We start from the raw sequence: 21,019 nt of genomic DNA on the forward strand, positions 1-21,019 counted from the left end.
ATCCTAGAGTCCCAGCATGTGAACTGGTCTGTTGTGTGTGGTCAGCCAGTTCTCATGACAGGCCAGAGGAGATACAAAACAAACCACCTTAACAGCCTTTATACTCATTGATCATGGTGGAATGTTCTGGAAAGAACGGGGAAAGACATTATGTAGCAGACTAGGGTCTGTGTTGGGGATGTTGGGATTCCTGCAGAAGAGGGCATTCTACATTCGAACTTAGCTGAGTGCTACTCCAAGTCCTTCCAGCCCTTCTGTAGACACCTTTCTGTCCCCTGAGCAGACACACCCACCGTTGCACAGGGCTCTTGGGCCACTCCTTGGAGTCCTGTAGTGTCCCTAGCCATGCCCAGTGTCCACCTAGTGAGATAACTCATTCTAAGAAACCAAACTGACCAAGAGCATGGCAGCCCTGACTGCAAATTAAACTTAAAGGTAGACTTAAGAAAACTGGTTTGGCTTCCTTCGTTATTGGTTGTCCCGAGCCTGACCATCTCAGTCATGTTAAGTAGTCATGAGTTTCTGGTTCTGCTTCTAAGATGATACTTGAGGCATGAAGTTTGGCTCAGGTAACACGTTCGCCTGCTTACACCATGGAGGTGGGGGTGGGGGGTATTCAAAGTGTTGGATTTTACGTGGTAGTAATTCCATATCTTACTCAGGATGAAAGTATTTGTGAAAGATTGGGGAATAGAAGTTATGTGCCTCAGAGAGTGACGACAGATCTGGGGACCCAAGCTCCGGGTCCTCTAGAAATACTGCTCACCTCCCTGTCCTCCACCACTGTGCACTTCCAAACATCATCTTCCTGATTCAGTTTCTGTGCCAGGCTTTGCGGGGGGGGGGGGGCGCGGGGGGGGGGGCACTGACCAGCTCCCAAGTCGTGACATGGAGACTTAGTTTTGAATGCTCAGCCTGGCTTAGGCATCTTTCTGGCTAGCTCTTTTAACTCAAATTAACCTGTTTCTCTTTGCCTACATTTTGCCTCAGGGTTTCTTCTTTTTCCTTCTGTATTTCTTACCTTCACTGCTTCTCATGTCTACTGACTGGAGGCTGCCTGACTTTTTGCCCTGGGCATCTCTCTCATTCTCTCCTCCTCCTTCTCCCTCTTGTTCTTCTTCCTTCTCTTTTTGAGTCTAGATTTCTCCTCCTATTTATTCTCTCCCACTTGCAGCCCTGCCTATCCTTTCCCCTGCCTCACTACTGACCATTTGACTTTTTATTAAACCAATCAGGTGCCTTAGGCAGGCAAGGTGAAGCAAATGCAACCCATTTTTACATAATTAAGCACACATTCTTACATCGTTAAATAAGTGCAGAGTAAACAAAAGTAACACACCTTTACACAGTTAAAGTAATTGTCCACAATCTTTATGTTGTCAAAATAATAGTCTTCGACAAGTTACAATTACAAAGTGGTGACCTTTGGAGAGAGGCGGCTTGCGGAGGCATGTCCACATTGCTACAGTGTGGCCTCTACAGACTCTTTGGAAAGCTGTTGGCAATAGATGGCTGTAAAAAGATGCTTCTCCTGAATCTGTCTTAGAGACCCTAGGATGTTTTGACATCTGCTTTCTGGCATGTTAGTGACAAAATGGACACCAGACAGCTTCCAGTGGTCTGGTTGAAACAAGCTTGGCAAATTCCTTCTCTCCTCTGCCTGGGATGTGGGGAAGCCATGAAATGTCAATAGCTCATCTGGAAAATTGCTCTCTGCTCAGCATACCCAAATAGCTGCCGATCACCCTCATGGCTTCCATGTGATCAGAATAAGTTCTTTAGCCTGTGGATTGGGCCCGGATGCTAAGCATACTGGGACAACATGAGCATGAATCTCACTCACTTGCCAGCGCTTTCAGGTTTGCTACTGAGACATTAGTTACTGTGGAAAGCAGTTGTGGCCCGTTGTGTAAGGTCTACCTGTGAGAGGGTTCTGGGTAGACAGAGCCCACTCAGATTGTGTGGGTTAGGCAGTGGGAATCCCTAACTCCCCCTACACCTTGTCCTGTGGTACACCTTAGGAGAGCTTGATCCGGAAGCTGCACAGAATGGCCCCCTGGGGTCTCTAGTGTGCAATGATCAGAAGTAAGGGCTCAGGGTGGAGCACTTAGGAGATGTCTGTCCTCTGCATGCATGAGGTGCCACATAATTGGCAATGGCGTGACCATCTCCCAGGAAGAAGAAGCCTTATATACTGTCAGCTGCTTTGTTTTTAGTAAAGCACACATAAAACTTGCAGTCTTGCAATTCTAGCACACAGCAATGGTGCTACACACGTTCACTGGTGTGTGGCTTTTACCTACCCATCTCCAGAGCTATCCACCTTCTTAAGAACAACAAAAGTTCTGTCACCAGTCACCAAGTGGGTAGACCTGAGGATATTATACTGAGAGTAAGAAGAGTGTCACAAGAAACAGCATGGGTGAGGACTGAGGAAAGCTGCATCCCTGGGGCTCCCTGCCTCGATTATGGACAGCCTTGGGAGTTGGGAAGATGATTCAGCAGGTAAGAACACTTAGCTGCTCTTCCAGGGGATCTGAGCTCCAATTCCCAACACTCACATGACAGATCACAATTGTAATGCCCATCCCAGGGGACCAGACATGTTCTGGCCTCTGAAGACACTGTATGCATGTGCTATACACATGTATGGTGCAAGCAAAACACCCATATGCATAAAATAAAAATAAGGGGAAAATTTATAGGCAACTTGACCAATCAGAGAATCTCCTCTCTCAAGCAATCACCAATCTTACATAACTTTGGGAAGGAATTTAGTGAGTCCTGTAAATTTCAGGAGCTTCTTGGGCCTTGTAAGTAAGCTACTTCCTGAATCTTATTAGCCTGCCTCCCCACTCTAGGAGAGAATGTTTCAATTGGAAGGAGATAGCTACATAATATTGGAGACCTTAGGGATCCCCAGGACAGTAGTGCTAAAAGAACTTATAGCCAACCCAGGCCCTGACTGTGACTGTCCCCCATTACTGTGGAATCGTTTGGAAGTAGATGACGTCTGAGAATTGTACGCACAGGGTCCAGAGCTAACCGTGGAAGTGTGCTCTTCTCTGGGGTTGAAGGCACTCTTGTTGGTAGGAAATGCACAGGGGCAGGCTTTGGGCCATGATGGTACGTTGCAGTTTCTCTTTTGAGCGATTCAAATGTGTGGAGAGATGGTGCAGAGACAATTTTATGCCAACGGAGAGCTGCAAAGTTCCTTCTACATGGCGGTGGCTGCTGTGTTGCCTGGAGACAGAGCTGAGCGCCTGCCTGGGCCTTGGCGCACAGTGGGGACGAGCTGTCCTTGCCAGCCTGCCTAAGAACAGCCTGTCGCTATAGAAGGCCCATGGGGTGCCGGGTGCTTTTCAAAAATCCATCATTTCCTTTGGCGTTGAGCTGTGTGACTGTGCCAGCCAGTATTTCCTTTTGGTCACATGATTAAATTAAAGCTAGTTTAATGAGCTATGGATTTCATGCCTGGGATCTCAGCTTCGAATTCACTGGGGTTGTTTCTCCGCAGCCTGGAAAGCAGGTGACAAAAGTGTATGCCACACAGATATGCTCCAGCAAACACAAAGCCCTGCCACCTTCTGGCAGGCTGAGGGCTTAGTGGTCTTTGGGCCAGTTAGAGTTCCCCAGAGAAAGGATGTCCATGCGCATAGGGTTCCATGTGAGGACTCAATGCAGACAGTCTCTGGCTGAGCTGTCCTAGATCTGCAGCTTCTGCAGGAGACCCAGAGAGCCTAGGCAAGACTTAGAGCAGATGAGGTCCTGGCCCCGCAGTCACTTAGGACTCTCTATCCCCTCCTAGGAGGGAGGCCTTCTATGTCATTCATGATTCCATATGACCAGGCAAGGCCAGTTACAGGGGAGGAACATCTGTTTTGCACCGTTTTATCTAGACACCCTCACAGGCACATCTAGAGCTACGTCTGACCAACCTCCAGCCACGCCAGAGTCCATTCAGTACACACAAATTTCCCCATCACCTGAGCTCTGGCTTTCGGCCCATGCCCACCCTGGTGTCTCTAGCTGGAGGTTCTCAATTCACGGGGACGCCACAAGAGCCTTGCCGGGTGACAAACTGCACTCCTAGCACCGGCTCAGACACACTGCGCCTTTGTGTCCCTGCCTGGGGATCATGTCTAGGGAACCTCCGACTGGTTTCAAGGGATACGAGGTCGGAGGCTGGAGGAGGCTCATCTCCAGGGAGTGGTCAGGGAAGCTTCAGTGCTGGCCTTCCCGTCCACATTGGCATGAAAGTGGCCCTGTTCCATGTGGCACAGAGCTATACTCTGGAGTCTCAACATCATGGCCAGAAGCATGTTTTATTTTTTCCCACATTCCCCAAGAGGCTCTAAGGCCATCCTTCCCACAAGGGCAACAGAATGTAGGACAGGTGGCTTTGGGTGCGACTAGAGTCAGACAGCTGGATCTCTCGAGTGGGGGAGCAAGATGTTTGCAGTGCAGTTGGCGCAGGTGGGGATTGTCTTAAGCAGGTAGCTGTGAACCTAAGAAAAGGAAGCCTAATTGCTCTTTGCTGAGAGAAAAGACATAACCCTCCCAGGAGCCTTACCATCACTGACAGTGACAGACTACGGCCCTGCACCTCTGCCTGGGCACCTGCCCTAGGGAATGTCACCAGGTCCTGTCACATTCAGAACCACGGGAGCCTGGGAGGTTAAGGGTAGGGACTTGGCCTTGCCTGAGGTCGGGGTACTACAGAACCACTGTGTGGTCAAGTCAGTTAGCTCTAGACTCCAAGTCCCCTGTCCAACCAGTAGCGTGTTTGATTGGCTTTCCTGCCCGTTTGCAAATCTACCTGTCAGTAAACCAGCAGGGGTGTTACAAAGTGAGTCAGCAAAATGTAGAGCCGCAGTCAGGGATCTGAGCAGGTCTGTTTGCACTTCTCTTCTGGAGAAACTGTGGATTGTTCTTTAAGTTACTGGCACTATGAAGTGGGCATGGTGGGTGGCTTTGTGCCCTGTTTAGGGTAGCCCCCTTCCCTGTCATGGTCAACCCTACTGCTCACAGTCGGGGTAGGAGCCCATGGCCAAGATGGCCGCTCGTTTCCATGGGAGGCCCTGTGAGCCCTTTCAGAGGTGTGGGAATAGCGGGGCCTGGTCAGTTTGCTGGACGCCGGCTAAAGATAAAGTTAGGGCATTTGTTTTTCTAGGCTTCCTACACAAATTTAGCATAGAAAATTTAGATTTGTGTTTTGGATTTTTGCCTTAGGTTGAAAAAAAATGTTAAAGATGTAGCTAAGAGCCTAGGAGAGAAGCTGCAAGAGCAAACTCCTCCCTTCGTTATCTGCCCAAGGTCTTTCATCTGTCATCGGAAGAGTCAAACTGAACACTGGTTAAATCCTTACACTAATTGCCTTTTCTTTTTTTAAAAATTAATTTCAAGTGTGTGTGTGTGTGTGTGCGTGTGCACGAGAGAGAGAGAGAGAGACAGAGAGAGAGAGAGAGAGAGAGAGAGAGAGAGAGACTGAGAGAGACTGAGACTGCACGTGGAAGCCAGAGGTGTTGGATCCCCTGGAGCTGGAGTTGCAGACAGTTATGACCTGCCTGGTGTAGATGCTAGGAACTGAACTGGGATCTTCTAGAAGAACAGCAAATGCTCTTAACCACCAAGCCACCTCTTCAGTAGCCTCTAAATCCCGATTCTGACTGTTGTGGGACTTTAAACATTTATTTCTCCTCTAGGACCTCCAATCCTCCATCCATCAAATGCAGATTCTTCAGAGATGAGATTCAGTGAGAGAACTAGGGGACTCGTTATCCTTCTGCCCACAAGGATACAAACATACTTCAAAGGGCAGCGGTAGCACGTCAGAGGGACTTTGTGTGGTATGGAGCCCCAGCCCTTTATAGTGGGCAACATTGCCGCACCCTCTCTGGCTCCAAAAGGTTCTGATAACAAGCAAAGATTTTTGGTCTGAAGTCACGGCGAAGGTTTTTGGTCTGCAGACACAGTAAAGGTTGTTAGTCTGAAGTCATGGCGAAGGTTGTTGGTCTGCAGACACAGTGAAGGCAGTTGATCTGCAGTCACGGCGAAGGTTGTTGTTCTGCAGACATGGTAAAGGTTGTTGGTCTGCAGAGACGACAAATCTAGATGAGGATGGCAGTTCAGGACAACCTCTGCCTCCACTGGTGACGTGCTCAACTCACAAAGAGCAGCGGTTCTGCCCCAATGCCCCATTTTTTGTTACCTATCTCAGAATGCAGAGGGTATTTTGCCCCACTGTCCTCTGCGTCGGCCAGTGAGCGCAGCTGCCATGCCAAGGACTCGTTGGAACTGAGAGGAAATGGAAGAGTTTTTTCCTAGTGTGTATGATTTCATTGCCCCCCAGCATTCCCCGAAATAGGACTGGATTATTTTGACAGATGAGTTGTATTTTTAAGAGAACTCAGTGCACCCGAGTGTAAATTCATCAGGCACCAGCCACCCAATTTGGAGAACGTATTTGAGAAGTTGGAATTAAGATTTTGACAGCAGCTAAGCCTGAAATGTTGGGGTGTTGCATAAAGGGGAAGCTGTCAAAATTCACCAAGTTAGCCCTGGCCATATTAGGTCATTTAACCAAAACCATTCCCCGTGAGGCACTGTGGAAAACTCTGTTGTGGTTTGGAGTGGGACTCTACAGCAAAGACCCAGGTGAACCTGTGTCCTCTGGGTTCCCTGTCTGCTAGGGAAAGCCTGTCCTTCCCAGAAGCACACTCTAGAAAGCATTTAACCTGGGAGTCAGAGTTTTCTCACTTGAACATGGCTTAGACATCTTGAAAAATAAGCCTGCCACCTCCATGGGAGCATCTGTTACAAACCTAGTATATACAGAGCTTGGAGGAAGCAGCTGAACCTCAGGTCCTGGTACCTAACCTGTCTCCGTTCACTAGTCTCCCTGTAGCCTAGAGAACATGCAGACTCTCAGAGTGGGTATTATTATTATTATTATTATTATTATTACTACTATTGTAGATGAGCATTTGTTTTTATAGACAGTTGTAAAATGCAGAGCCTTCCCATAACAGAAAGAGAGAAAGAGATTTAACTGAGAGGAACAACCAGGCTGATGGGTTTCTGTTAGCCACCCTCCTCATGACTTCCCTTTCCTGCCAGAATGGTAGCCCACCCCCAGCCTGGCAGCCAGCTGGGCTCGCAGCACCATGGCCAGAGCCCCCTCTGCACATCCCTGCGTCTATCTGCACAGCATCAGGGGATACGACGTTAAGTGTTCCCTCGTGGCTGCCCTTCCCCAGCTCTTCATGGTTGTAACTGACTCTGGAGTGATTGTTCTTGTCCACAGATGACTTTGAGGGATTTGACCATGTGGCATGTCGCTGCTGTGACTGGGCCATGTGGCAGCTCCACAGGCTGCTCCTCAGAGGTCAGATCAATGATCTGGGGTCCATTCATCCATATGTCCACTCAGGTTGCTGGACCAAACCAGTGAAGGGGGTCCTTCTCCATATTCACCTGTCTCAGGCACTGTCTCCTAGCTGTTTAAGTCTCTTGATCACTAGGCAATAAGCGTGTTTTTATGTATCTATCTGTTAATTGCTCCTCTGAAAATTGCTGGCTCTTCTTTGCCAACTGTCCTTAGGTGGTTGTCGGTCCTTGATCCTGTGCACGCTGCAGGGCTTTCCCATAGACCACATGTGTACCTCTGCCTGGGTCTCGCTTGCAATGGACACACCCTCCCCAACTAGCTTCTCCTGTCACTTAGACCCCGACCTCAGCCTGAAGCTCCACCGGCCCAGTGTCCTCCTCCTACTGGGCACCTCCTGGACAGTCCCAGACTGACTGAGCTCAGTGCACACCCACGACAGAGATTTGCTTGTGCCTTTTAAAACCAGGTGAGGGCCAACTTGACCCTGGCGCTGGTGCCCTCCCGCTTACAATCCTGAGTAAGACGCTCCCGACCTTGCTTACCTTGGATCTGCATGATTCATGAACCTGACTCGGTGGACATCCGTGTGCCTGTAACTGCTGGTCAGCGGGCTGAACAAGGAAAACTAGAAGCAACTCCATTAGCCTTAGAGGTCCTAACATTTAGTTTTGTTTTTAATTAGTCCTAATATGGGCCATAAATAAATTCTTCATTTTAACATGGCATGTTAAATGTTACATATGGATGACTAGATAAAAGTAAACGTTACTTTGTACTCTTGAGACTAGTCGTATGTATACATGATCCAACATAAGCATTGACCATGCATTAGCAAAGTTACTGCCTCCAATTCCACCAGTTTGGGACAGGTCCTTCTGTTCTTGGAACATACCTTGAGCAGGAAGTGTTTTACCAGTTCCTTTCTGGTTTCTGTTTCTTCGGTCTGTGATTGCATTTCGAAGATTCACCTGTTGACAATGGGCAGGGGCTTCCTCCTCACAGGCTATGGTCACCTTTTGTATGGATTTTGCTGCAAATCCAAGTAGCTAAAAATGTATTAAAAATAAGTGAATTTGTCAAGATGACTGTTTAAAAATAAACAGAAAAAAATCAGTCACTTCTCTGCATATCAGAGTATTTAAAAATAGCGAGAAAACTGTTCTGGTCAGTATTAGAATAAAAATGTGAAGTGCCTAGGAGCAGACTTATAAGAAAAACTGTGTGTCCAAAAGAGAAGCCAACATGAGGCTGGGTGAGGCATAGAAAGAGCGAGTGAGTGTAGCATCTTGTGCTCTTAGATGGGAGACATGGCTCCCCAAATTGATACATACGCACGATGCTGGCTGTCACAAGCCCAGTGAGTGTTCTTGGAACCTTCCAGGATGTCCTTAGGGACCTAGAGAAATGCATGTGCTCAACTAGCTATGAGCTGTAAAGAATGAGGAAAACGGATGAGCAGGAGGCCTGGTGATCTTGGTGTCTAACAACTTCCTAGACTTGGAGTTTGTGAACAGTAGTCACACGTTCACTAGTGGCTGTGGCTGAGATTCAGCTGAAGTCAGCTCTGTCCCTGTGGTGTCTCTCACTCATAGGAGCCTGGCACGCGTTTGGTCTCACTTTCTAGACAGAAAAAGGGGTTCCTGGCTATGCAGAGCACAATCTTTCCCACAGTCCTACTGGCGACACACTTACCTAACACCAGCATTGACACGGGAAGGAAGGCAGGAATCTTGGGGGACATCATCCTAATATTTCCCAGTTCCTACACTTACCAGACACAGGGACATATTATAAATAAAATTAAACAGTTACATACTTAGTAACAGCTCTTAGAAATACTAGATGCAAAATTAAATATGTTCTCAGTAAGAAACACATTGGAAAGTGCAATAAGTATAATGAAGCAAACATATGCTGAGTAACGACAGCACGCTCACTCTGGCAATTTGGAGAAGATCACACACAGAAACAGGGAAATCTGTGTGGCAACTTAGTGTACGAGGTGAAGCCTTCCACTTCTGTGAGTGGTCATCTGAATAGATGCTTCCTGAAAGGTGTTGTTGTTGTTGTTTGTTTGTTTCAAGACAGTTTCTCTGTGTAACAGTCGTGGCTGTCCTGGGTTCTGTAGACCAGACTGGCCTTGAACTCAGAGATCCACCTGCCTCTGCCTCCTGAGTGCTGGGATTAAAGTAACACCACCACTAGCCTGAAAGATATTTAAATAAATTCCAAATATGTTAGAGACTATGGGGGAAAAAAAAACAAAACCCATGTAATTAGTAAAAGAAAATGTAAGTTAATATACCCAGTCTTGTGGGTGTGGGGGAATCATTTTAGCCTCCACGGGAAAGCCAGAAACCATAAAGGTAATAAAACTACAATGTATGTGACTATAGGCTAATAATGTTCATATAGAAGAAACCCAAGTACATTCATAAGAAAAATGATGTCTCAGGGAGAAGGATCCGATGCCTGGGAGCCAGCTATGAAGGTTAGCAATGCCCAGAAAATGTAGCAGATCTCAGTAGTAAACAGGATAGCACCTCCCCTTCAGTGATGGAGAGTGTCTTCCTTTAGGATTGACAGAGACGCTAATACTTGTGCACACTGGTGTGTGTGAGGTCTTTAGAAATGGGCCTTTTGCAAACAGTGAATGAATGCAGAAGAGGGGGATTTCACAGCTGAGCCTATCCAGAAGAGGAAAAAGTGAGTCTCCAGTAGGAAGACCACTTCTGGGACTGGGGGAATCTGCCTAGTTCAGTCTTCGAGTGTTGGCCTAGCATGTGGAAAGCCCTGGATTTAATAAGAATAAATAAATAATAAAAACAGAAAACCTATTTCTGGGAGCTCTGCCTAAGAAGCCATGGGCTTTGTATGCTTAGGATGTCCCTGGTGCATTGTTTGTAGTTGGTAAAAAATTTAATGAGAGAAAGAGAGAGAGCGATTCCTAGTAATTGTAGTTAATTGATTCAACCAACCCACCTGCTTCAAAGTGCTCGCTGGGCTGAGCCCGGCCCAGAGCAGCAAGCCCACCCTAGTCCCCAAACAGAGCTGCAGTTGTGGGGCATGGCCTTCAGGAAATCGCTAAAATTAACAGCTCAGTGAAGAACAGTGGCTGTACATTTTGTGCCGTTGTTAAACCAGACGGTAATCTAATCCGCGATCTGGGACTCTCTGCGCCCTGTCTGTCTGTAGCCTGCTGATTCTGTCTGTCCATCTATCTGGAACCTCGGTGCATGGCTCAAAGCTGGGGAACAGCAGGCTTGCCACTCCCAGGGGTACAGCAGAGCCCCCGGCTGCAGAAAGCACACAGACAGGCTTAGTGTGCCTGTTCACGATGCTGGAAATCCCCAACCTCAGGTGCTTGCCTAATCTCTCAGAAGAAACCAGCAGTATTTGGGGCGAGGGCCCTTGAAGGATTTGTTTATGTAGCATAACACAAACTAGTTAACAGTGTTGTCAGGAGGGAGGACGGACAGCCTGCCTCGTGCAGCACGGACTATTTGAAATGAGCCACTCAATATTTCTGCTTAAATGACTGCGGTGATGTTTTGAAACAAGAGCTTCTCCTGAGTAGATTTTCCTCTGCTACTTTCCTGCTTGCTTCACCAAATCTGACTACGAGAGCTCTGTTCAGGAGATAATTAAGAAGAATAAACCTCAAATGAGTTCAAAGTCAAATCTAGAGTCGGTGAAATGAGCTAACAAGCGCCTTGTTCCAGCTCTTCTGAGACAGAAGGTGTAATCAGCATGGTCATTAACAAGAATGTGTTCGGCTGTGGTCTCAGCCTGCATTGTGCCCGCCCGTGGACAGCACCAAGTTAAGACTGCTGACTGCAGGAGGCTGGGTGGTCCTGCAGACTATTCTACCTTGTTACCTAAAGCAGATGGCTGGACTGATGAAGTGCTGGGAGGAAGTCCAGGCGGTGTGCAAGCTGGAGTCAGAGGTACATGGAAGAATTTAGTCACGCACCAAGGAAGACACAGACTTAACGGTACATCTGTCTTCCTTTGCTCCCTCCTGCCTCCTCGTCCGCTTGCTGTGTTTAATTTGCAGAGAGTGAGATGCGCAGTTAGAAGATAGCTCCTTGGCAAGCTGCTGCCACTCATTCTTAGTCACACGAGACAAAAGCAGGGACAAAAGTGAGCCTGCGTGGGCCAGCACGTTAGTGTAGCTCAGTGGCACACCTGCCCCACGGCTATCGACGTTCCACCGCCACCGAATTGACCCCATCTTTTCCTTTCCCTGGAAAGTGAGCGAGACCAGCACCAACACGAGCCCCAGGTCTATAGGCCTTGCTCTCTGGAGCATTTGTTTTCCAAAGTGTGCCTGTCCTGTTTACAAGTTGTGAGCCAGCCCGGACTTCTTCTTTCCTCTGCTACCAGGATGGGTACAGTAGTCACGTTCTTTTCTGATTGCTACGCTGGGCACATAGTTGCTCAGATGTGGCGTGTGTGGGCCACGCGCTTGAGTTTTGTTTATTAATGCGAATACTGCAATTCAACGGCGGAGGCAAAAGCTGGGGCCTGGTGGGCGTCATCAGCATTCTGAGAGAGACTTGTTTCCTACTCTGCATTCCACAAGCAAAATGAGTAACCGTGTCAAGACAGAAGAAAGACATTTCTAGATGGGCAAAATCTAAAAGAAATCTACCCCCCCTCACACACACACACTGTTCTTTAAACTGCTGGAGGGTGTGGTTCAACAAAATGGCCAGTGGGGAAACATCTTGTGTAGGAAACAGGAATCCAGAGCTGGAAGGAGAGGCCGGAGGTCCAGGCAGGTGCTCTCTCCTGGAAAAAAAAAAAAAAAAAGACCAGTCACAATGCCACATACCTGTAACCCTACTATTTAGGGTACTGTAAAAGGAGGAGGGAAAATTCAAGTCTAGCCTTAGTGACTTAATTGAGACCCTATCACAAAAATAAAGGACTAGGAATGTATCTATCTCAGTGTCCAGTGCAAAGGTTCAATCCCCAGTACCATGCAGGAAGAGGAGAAGGGAGGAGAGGAGGAAGGAGGAAAGGGGAGGAAGGAGAGGGAAGGAAAGAATGAAACAGCACCTGCCGGCTGATGTGCTGGCACATTTACAAAACAATGCACCAGGACTTAAAGAAAGCCAAGCAGTGTTAGAATAAAGTCATAAAACATCACATCTTATGAGAGAAAAAGTAGACCATTGCCTGCCTTAGCCAGTTCAGTCTTCTGGGTAATTTTCAGTCTTTACAGGGACAGGTGAACATGAAGGATGGAGTGCTCGCCCCCTCTCTCCTTCCCAGGCTATGATCTGCTAGATACTCTCCTTTGAGCATTAAAGCAAGAAAATGGAGAGCCTGTGATCCAAGAGCCGAGAAATCCACAGAAAGTCTGTAGAACAAGTGACTGGGTCAGGACAAGCACTGGACTCCATAGATAAAACCCAGCTGTACAACCACAACCCAGCAATGAACACATAGAAACTGGTTTTTTGAAGTACTATTCAGCACTGCACTGAACATCAACAGACCTGGCAGGGAGCTAGGAGCCTGTTGAGGTGTGTGTGGGTTTTCTATGTGCCCAAAGTTACAAAACAGACAGGTTAATACACATACCGATAATTCTGACACTTGATAGGTAATGGCAGGAAGGCTGAGTTCTAGACCAACCTGGGATTTGTGAGATTCTGTCAAGAGATAGGTAGGTAGGTAGGTAGGTAGATAGATAGATAGATAGATAGATAGATAGATAGATAAAAGTATATCACCGAAGTGGACAGAGTACTTTGGGAGATCAGGTGCTATGGGACTCACCCCAGCTGAGTGCTAGGGTCTGTAAACTCACATTCAAACCTGTTTAGGTTTTTTTTGTTTTTGTTTTTGTTTTTTTTTTTTGTTTCTTTTTTGCAAATATCAGCAAGCTGATTCATAAAATATTTGTGGGAAAATAGAAGAGCCATTTTTTGTTTGTTTGTTTTGAGCTTAGCCTTTAATGGCTGAGCCATCTCCAGCCCGAGAGAAGCTGTTTTTTTAAGGACTGAAGAGTCCTACCTCTTAACTTCAGGATTTGCTATAAAGCCGCAGTTAGACTCCGTGACACTGTGAGCGGTAAGACCTGCAGTCAGCACAGAGCACAGACAGGCAGACAAACGGTCAACTGGAGTTTTGGTTTTTATTTGTATGCGTATGGGTGTTTTGCCTGTGTCTGAGTCATGTGCTTGCGGTGCCCGAGAAGGCCAGAAGAGGGCATCAGAGCCCCTGGGATTGGAGTTACAAATGGTTGTGAACTGGTATATGTACACTAGGAACTGAACCTGGGTCCTCTGGAAGAGCCCTGAGCCATTTAACCACTGGACCATCTCTCCAGCCTCTTGCCTTATATTTTGTTTTATTTTTTTTTAAAAAATAAGCTCAAAATGGACCATAGCTATAAACATGAAATGTAAAATATAGAACTTCTACAGTACAACCCAAGAGGCAGTCTTTGCTTGTCTGAATTGGAGCTTTCAGATCCTGTATCAAAAGCCTTTCTACAGAAGGAAAATTGGTAAATTGCATTTCATTCAAGTTAAACACTTTGCCCTTGAAAGATTGCTAAGGGAATGAAAAGGCAGCGCTTGGGCTGGGGGAAATGTTTGCAAATCACAGATCTGACAAAAGACTTGCAATTAGACCATATAACGAGCCTACGCAAACTCAGCTGTAAGAAAGCCCATCTTAAAGGGAACAAAAGATTTCAGCAGAGAAGACATACAAACGACAACACCAGAGAAGTGGCTGGGCTCCGCCAGCTACCAGGGCTATACAAACTAAACGATTTGTGAGCTCACACACTGTGTAAGGGCAGAGAGAGGGAGAGAGAATGAGCAGGTGTGTAGTGGACTGTGACTGGAAACAGCAATCGGGAACAAGTGCTCACGAGGCTGCAGAGCACTGGAGTTCCCGGCCCTCCATGGAGAGGCAGGGGCATGGCTGTAGTAATGTGCTCTGATCCTGACATGATCTGATCCAGCCATCTACCCGAGGGACTCACCCAAAAGAAAAGCAAATGCCCCCAGAGACTGACTCATTACCGACCTCGCCAGCTTTATTTGCAAGTGCGCATTCACATGTGGGCGGTGGATATACACATGCACCATCATATAAAGGGATCAGTCAATTTACCTGGAGCAGGCAGGGTCAGCACGCCTCGGAGGAACAGCCAGCCCTGAGAAATCTGTGTTGGGTGGGACCTTATGAACCGTCCTCCTGGGAGGCGCCTTGGTGTACCGTCTCAGTTCACAGAATTGCACTCTGACGTGTGGGGTTCTCCTTATGCAGAAGACTCTGGACCCCTTTCTAATGTTCCTTAAGAGTCTCGTCCCCAAAGGAAATGTCCAGATCAAAGTGGACAGTGTTTGACCATGTTTGAAATTTACCTGAGCAGAGTTTTTGCCGTTGTATATTTTGTCTGGCATTCTAGACCTCAGCTGGACGACCCAGACTCTAGAACCTTAGCCTCAGGCCCAGCTGACCCATGTGTAATAGAGAATGGGTAGACTAAAGGAACAACAGCTCAGAAATGTCTAATGAACAAGGAATGTGTCTGTCCTGTGAAGCTACATCTCACATCCAGCAACCCTAGAGAACCCCTAGTGTGTGAACCGGGACATTCCCAGCAGGTTTGGTTTTGTAAGTGGTTGAGGTTTGCGGAGGGGGTTGTTTCTGTTTTTGGTAGTTGTGGATGATTCTTCGTAAAATGCACCAAACCCGAATTCAGCTCCAAGTTTCTTACCTACAGAGGGAAATGGGGCCTGAGTAGACATTTGCCTCCCATGTTCTCATGGGTGTCCAGTCTCTGACTAACTGGGCCGCTTCCCTGGGAGGCAGCTGACCTTGGTTTCCTAAGCCATAAGTAACTAAGAAACTGTCGTAGAAAAAGGTCCACACACTGGGTTTTGATCCAATTGCACATACTGGCTTTGTGGGAGCCTAGGCTGTTAGGATGTTCACCTTCCTAGACCTGGAAGGAGGTGGGAGGTCCTTAGACTCCCCACAGGGCAGGGAACCTGGTCTGCTCTTAGGGCTGATGGGAGAGGGAGAGTTGATTGGGGGAGGGGGAGGGATATGGGAGGCGGTGGTGGGGAAGAGACAGAAATCATAAATAAATAAATAAATAAATAAATAAATAAATAAATAAATAAATAGAGTTAATAAGAAGCCTCAGATACTAGGCCAATCAGTTAATTAAAAAGAAAAAAGAAAAAGGCCCACAGTGTATTTTCTGGGAGAGGGGGTTTATCATGGGACCAAATAGTCAAACACAGTTAGTGCTTCCAGAGTCCAAGCAGACAAGCCAGGCAGAGGAAAGAAGAGGAAATAGTCATTGCTATATGGCCCACACATTGATCGCACTGGCTAGCCCCTGGTTTGCCCAGGAGAGTCAGGTGTTGTGAGAGATCTACTGTACCAAGCTGCAACTGGGGGAAGCCCCACCCCCAGCTGAGTGGCTGAGTGAGGACCAGGTGTGACCTGTTTGGCTGGAGCAGAATCCAGATGGCCACCAAAGTCTCATCTCTTTTCACCCCAAGCCTATCTCCTGTACACAAGCCCCCGAGTCTGACCATTGCTTCTTCCTGCTCCTCTTTGTGGAAAAGAAACTCCTCCTAGTCCCCCAAGAACACCCTCCTGTTCCCCAGGACCCTATTCCTAGTCTTTCAGAATCCTTTGCCCCCCAGACTCCCTCCTGTTTCCCATGATCCTTTTCCTGATCCCCCCATTATCTCCTGTCCCTCAGGACCCACATTCTGGTTCCCCAACATTACCACATGCTCCAAGGCCTCTCTAGTCCCTCAGGATCCTCACAGCTCTTCGAAGTCCCCTTTCCTGGTCCCCTAAGAATCTCTTCCTGGTGTACAAATGAATAGGCCCTAAAAATAGAAACATCTATGCTCACCCTTCCAGATGTGGCCATCTATTCTTACCAGAGCAAACAGCTTTCGGTCACTTTCAGATTCATCTTCAGCAAGAAACTTCTGGCCTTCTCAGCCTAGGACCTGGCTTCTTCGTGCAGAGCTCTGTCCTGGTCTCCCCGGAAAAGAGCTAGCCTTGAAAGGAAGAAGAGGGTTCTAGAGATAGATCAAGGGTAGGACTGTAGCCTAGTGGCCACTGTTGGTCCAGATAAAGAGGAATCTAGAATCTGGAACTTCCTGTATTGCTATATTGCTTCATAGAAGCTGGACACGGCTGCAGCTCCTGGGTAGTCTGGAGTGTGGCAATTGCTGGTCACAGAGCTACCCGTGCTGCCTCCGCCTGGACACTGTGCGTGTGTGCTGCTCCAGGGACTCTTGACTGTGGTGGGGACTCCTTCCAACCCTCAGGCCTTCACATCTTAACACTGCACAAGGACATTACAGCTTGCAGAACAATCAGAGCTCCAATGAGGAAAAGTACTTGCAGATGTCAAATAAAATTTCACGGGAAAGCTCTCCAGGGGCAATCGAGGATGAGTGCATCCTTATTCCTGACCTGCTTTTGGCCAAGTAGGGCGGATACGTCATATCATGATGAATCAGGCTCTGCCTTCTGGGTTGAAAGTTCCAGAAACTGCTCCCTTACACTAACCTCGGGCTTGAAGATACCACCATCCTTGGCTCTACCCGGTAATTTCTAGCCAGGGAGGTTGCTCTGGATCGCTGGGTGGCCGCATCTGGGTCTTTCTCCCATACCCTCCCATACAGGCCAATAGTGGGTATGTTCTGGGCCCTGGTATTCCCTGTTTTGTGGTTCTCGACCCACCAGGGGTCACAGGGTTTCTTTGTTCCCACTCTGTGACAGCAGCCATGCCCTTAGGTAATGTCCGTGAGGTCAAACTGCCCAATTCAGATTCCGTGTGCGGGACCTGGTCACAGCTACCCAAGCAACACAGGGATGGGGACACTGAGACAAAGATGGACAGGAAACCTCTGTAAACATCCAGTGTCCTTTCTGAAATATGTATCGGAGTTTCCTTGACCAAGGCTGAGACTAGACTCTCTCGTCCTATATGTCTGGAAGCAGGGACTTTGGCAGCAGCAGGCAGCAGTGGCTAAGACTGTGGACTGGGGCCGGGACTCTTTCCCCAGCCTGAGTGCAGCCTCCACTGCTCTCCACATTAGCAGGAATGAGAGCCCAGGGATGGCCTCTCCAGTCACACAGCAGGATGCAGGCCAATGCAGGTTATTCTGTAGGTCAAGATGAGGGTCCCAACAGGCCATGACCGCAGGAGTGGACAAGGCAAAGGACTCTGCACGCAGTACCCTTAGACACAGATAGCCAGTTACATGCGACTAGCTAGAATTTGCAGAATTGAGCAGAGGAATTTGGATGCTGGCTCTCTGCATTCCTTTCAGACTAGTGATCGTTCAGAGTCCCACCCTGCATACACAAGATGGCCTGCACATCTCTGGGTGTCCCTCCCACACATGGCCCACTGTGCATAGGCGTCATTGCTGGTGACCCACTGAAGCCTCAGGCCCCTCTGAGTGCAGGTTCCACTTGAGACAGAAGGCTGCAGGCCTTACCACTCTGTCCACTGGACCTCAGACACCAGATGCTCACATGGACCCGGAGGCTGCTTGTAGGGATTGAAACCAAGAGCCTTCGTGGGGCAAGCATCACCGTGGATATTTCTCCCATAGCGGAGGTGACCTGGTGGCAGATTCCATTGCACAGAATCTAATGCTCTGAGCCGGGATGGCCTGTAGGCTGAAGGTGGCTGTGGTAGGGTGAGAAACGATCGGGTAAAATATGGCAGCCTTGAGGCTGTGTGGCCCTGCTAGGTCTTCCCCATTTCCCAGCCAGATAACCGTCTTCTAGGCTGTTTGATGAATGCAGTTCTAAGGCCCAGGTTGTATCCAACAGTGAGATGTCAACCCAACCTCTGCCTGTAGCCATTTGCTTATTTTCTGAAGCCCAGCTAGCCACATACACTGAGGTTTGCCTAGAGATTATTTCTAGTAAAAATATTGAGGTACAATTCACATACTGTATATTTAACACATTTGAAGCATCTTCTAGTCCATGGTTTTCAGAAGTAGTTCCATGACCATAAATGAAGCCCTGTGTCCCCCAAACCCCGTATCTCCCAAACCCCTTGTCCCCCTAACCATGCCTCCTCAATCCCACCCCCTGGCGGCCACTAGTCCACTTTCCTTAACTTGAACTTTTAATACAAATGAACCATCGATTATGTCTTTTGTTCCTGGCTTCTCTCACGTCACATTTCCAGGGTCCACTTACACTGGTGTCCGTTGATAATTCAGAATAGTTCATCATATGAACAGACATTTTCTTTTATCTTCGTTCATAGATGTAGGCAGAAGTTTCTGTCCCACAAGCCACTCCCAAGTAACTGATGCAGAGACTTAATTGTAAATGCTCGACCCATAGTTCAGGCTTGTTACTAGCTAACTCATATTTAAATTGACCCATATTTCTATCTATACTTTGCCATGTGGCCATGGCTTGTGACCTCATTTTCTACACGTCCTGCCTTCTCTTCATCTCCTGGCGTCTGTCCCGCTCTGCCTTTCTTCTTCCCATCACTCTCAGTTTGGCTCCTGCCTAACTTTATCCTGTTCAGCTATTGGTCAATCCGTGTCTTTATTAAACCAACCACAGTGACAAATCTTCACGGTGTACAAAAGGATTACTCCACAGCCCAGAGAATCACATTTGGGTTATTTTGCCTCCTGGTGTAAAGTCCTGTACGAGTTCTCTGGAGACATGCTTTCTCCAGCGGAGACCCACACATGGAACTGTGGAGTCTGATGGTAACTGCTCATCGGAGGAGCTGCCGGAATGTTCTCCGGAATGACTGGACTGGTCTGTACTCCATCGGCAGTGTATGAGTTCCAGCTCCTCCATGTTCTCACTGACCTGTTACCAGCAAACTCTTTCTTACTGTGTGGACCGTCCTTCAGAACTCTGGCACCAAATGTGTGTGTGTGTGTGTGTGTGTGTGTGTATATGAGAGAGTGTGTGTGTGTGCTACGTGTATACCTTCTTTCATGGTATTGTGAATAAGATTTAAAATTTTTCATTTTCTGGTTATTGGTTGAAAGTTTGTATAGATAAAGTTGACTTTTGTATATTTATCTCATATCCTTCAATGTTACTGAATGTTTCAGCCTTACTGTGTTCATTTATTTTAGTGGATTCTTTGGGCTTTTCTATACACAAAGTCATGTCATTTCTTCCTTTCCAAACTGGATTTATTTATTTATTTTTATTTTTAACTCATTTATGTCTGACTGTCCTAGCTTGAATCTTCAGAACTCCTTTGCTCGGAGTACCAAGGGCAGACCTGATTATCTAGTCTTACTTGGAAGGGGTGAGAGGGGGTGAGATATGGTTTCTCTGTGTTGCCCTGGCTGACTTCGAACAGAGATCTGCCTGCCTCTGCCTCCCGAGTGCTGGGATTAGAGGTGTGTACCACTATCACTTGGCTCTACTCTTGCTTTTTAATGATGCTATTATTACAAATTATATTAATCAGTTTCAGGTGCTAAGTCAACCTTGTTTCCTTAGCAAAAATCTTTTTCCATCTTTTTTTTTCTTATTACATGTATCTATTTATGGGGGGGTGGCATGTGGCATGTGTGTGCCATGACCCACAGGTGAAGGTTCACTTGCAGAAACTGGTTCTCTCCTTCCACCATATGGGTCTTAGGAATTAAATTCATGTCATCAATCTTGGTGGCAAACGCATTTACCTGCTGAGCCACCTCAAAGGCCCTCCTTCCATCATGCTTTCTAAGTCCTCTATCCGCTGCTGGGTTCTGTTTGTTATCACGTCAAGCTTTCATTGTTGTTCTCATTTTTGTTTCTGAGATGGTCTCATGTAGCCTACTCTGGCCTCAAGATCGATATATAGTTGAGGATGGCCTTGAACTCCTGATCCTCCTGCTTCTTCTTCCCAAGTGTTGAGGTTAGAGCTGGGCACCATCATGGTCTTGTTTACAGTTATGTTTCTGTAGTTTTCTTAAGATCACAGTGTCTGGGTTTTGTGCCAAGGTCAACAGAATGATCTCGGCAGTGTTTCCTCCACTCTTGTCCTGGATGGTGAAGACTTGGTGTTTAACACTTGGAACGCTGGAGAACGCTGTGTACAGGCGCCTGGACCCCTGATTTCTGTGTGGGCAGACTGCTAAATTAATGTACCAGCCTCTGTCTGTCTCCAGGCTTGCTCTAGGTGTGTCCAGATCCTCTTTTCTTCCCACACTCGTTTTTGCTTCGGCATTTTAGAATTCGCCCGTTGCATCTAAATCACCCACCTCGCAGACACATTATTCACAGTGTATCCTCTGTCCTTTTCCTCCTTGGTGGCAGTAGCAGTGTCCCACCCTGCATTTCCTATTCTAGTTGTATGAAATGTGTCGATTTCGATCTTTTCAAGAATCGACTTCTCAGCGCTGCCCTCTGTTTTGGTGCTCCCGTTCTAATTTCTAGTACCTCTTTCGGTGCACTGGGATTCCTTTTCCTCTCCTTTGCCCAGTTGTTCAAAAGTGGAACGTTGTCTCGAAAACCAAAAAAAAAAAAAAAGTGGACCGTTAGGTTATTCATGCCAAAGCTTTTTGTAGACATCTCACCGATCAAATCAGAAGTGCTCAGAGGTCAGCGGTTCCAGGTTTT

At 47.4% G+C, this 21,019-nt stretch overlaps 1 protein-coding gene across 9 annotated transcripts in view; it reads left to right on the forward strand.

Annotated features, from left to right (window-relative positions):
* The window catches only part of Kcng2 (potassium voltage-gated channel modifier subfamily G member 2), a 67,314-nt gene that overhangs the window by 44,093 nt on the left and 2,202 nt on the right, over nucleotides 1-21,019 (forward strand). The window lies entirely within an intron of this gene.

This window comes from Microtus oregoni, unplaced genomic scaffold, assembly GCF_018167655.1.
Source record: "Microtus oregoni isolate MIOR12 unplaced genomic scaffold, Mior012 000065F_ref0000479, whole genome shotgun sequence".
NCBI lineage: Eukaryota > Metazoa > Chordata > Mammalia > Rodentia > Cricetidae > Microtus > Microtus oregoni.